The sequence below is a fragment of the Bidens hawaiensis genome, unplaced genomic scaffold, assembly GCF_021521415.1.
Source record: "Bidens hawaiensis isolate Kalapana, Puna unplaced genomic scaffold, B.hawaiensis_p1.1 tig00036383_1, whole genome shotgun sequence".
NCBI lineage: Eukaryota > Viridiplantae > Streptophyta > Magnoliopsida > Asterales > Asteraceae > Bidens > Bidens hawaiensis.
The window spans coordinates 149,940-151,472 of record NW_027496354.1 but is presented as its reverse complement, the minus strand read 5'-3'; positions in this window follow the sequence as shown (position 1 = coordinate 151,472).

The following is a 1,533-nucleotide window of genomic DNA, read 5'->3' as shown; positions in this document are numbered from 1 at the left end:
GTTTTATTTTACTTTTTTCTTTTTAATTGTTTAAAGGATTAGTTAATTATTTATAACTAATATTAATTATTAAATAAATATTAGTTCATTAAAACCGACATCATAGAGTTTATGTTTCTCGTCAACTAATCTCGTTACAAGTTGTTGTATATATATATATACAATTCTAGGCCACACATTTAATTAAATGGATTGGAATATGTGGTTGATATTAAATTTGGCAAAAAGTCAAAATAGGAGAGAGAATAAAAATGTAAGTGGTTACACTAACTTTTACGTCCGTTACACATGTGTAAAAAGTCGACTCGGTGCGTAAAAAATTCTTTAATTTTTTTACGTGTATGTAACTTACATATATTACGCATGTGTAAAAAAAATTCGAAAAAAAAAATCGTTACACTAAGTTCTTTCGAGTTCTTAAAACTCAAATGGGTTCTTAATTGAAATCTCCCCTGTATGTATGTATGTATGTATGTATCTGTATTTTTAAGTATTTATTAATAATAAGTAAACATTATTTTATTAAAATCCGACACCAACACCATTATTGACGTTTTCTCGTCCTTAAACGTCTTTATAAATTTGTTTATATTAATTTTACATATAAGAATATTATATATATATATATATATATGTATGTATGTATCATTCTTTAAACAAAAAGTGTAGCAATCGTGTTTTAAGCTTATTAATTATATTTATATAATTAGATTAAATATTCCAAGGTATATTTATAAATATATATTTTAACGTTGTCTTAAACTATTTAATATACTACAAGTTATACTTATATATGTACATATTTGTAATTGCATTATATTTAATTAAACATTTTTTAGATAACCTTATAATTATTCAACTCATATTTATTTCTTGAAACTAATAATAATAAATTCATAATAACCAATAACCGTAGAGATCAATCGTTCAATCAATAAACATCCTAATCCCAAATATAACTCGAATCACATCGAAACTTTAATTCATTATACGTGTTGTCTCATTATTAATTAATTTATATTACTTATATTTAACTAGGAATCATTGTCGGTGTATCCCGAATGGTTCATCGTTCTCACATCGTCACTTATTTCGTTCATCCGATCAGGTGAGTAATCACTCCTCTATTTTACCTGTGTTCAACTGTGTTTGGGGACACTTACGTACCATTTATCAAATTATTTATCTTATTGTTTTTCAAATGCAAACTGTGATCTTTGTGTTGTGTATCAATTGAATGACTACTTGTTACTTGATATTTGCTTACTTGCTTACTTGAATCGCATTCGAAGAGGTCCAACATAATCTCATTATAGTATGATCATACGACCGTCGTAGTGGCGGAGCCCGATCGCATTGGCAATGGTTTCACCGACACTCATTACTTGCTTAACGATCTCATTGTTTATACTCACGGATAACAGTTTTGCTTATGTTTATTCTATTATTTATATCATTATATATTACCATTTTTGTTAGTGTCAAAACTGGTGATCTACTCACTCAACATGTGTTGTTGATAAATATATATTT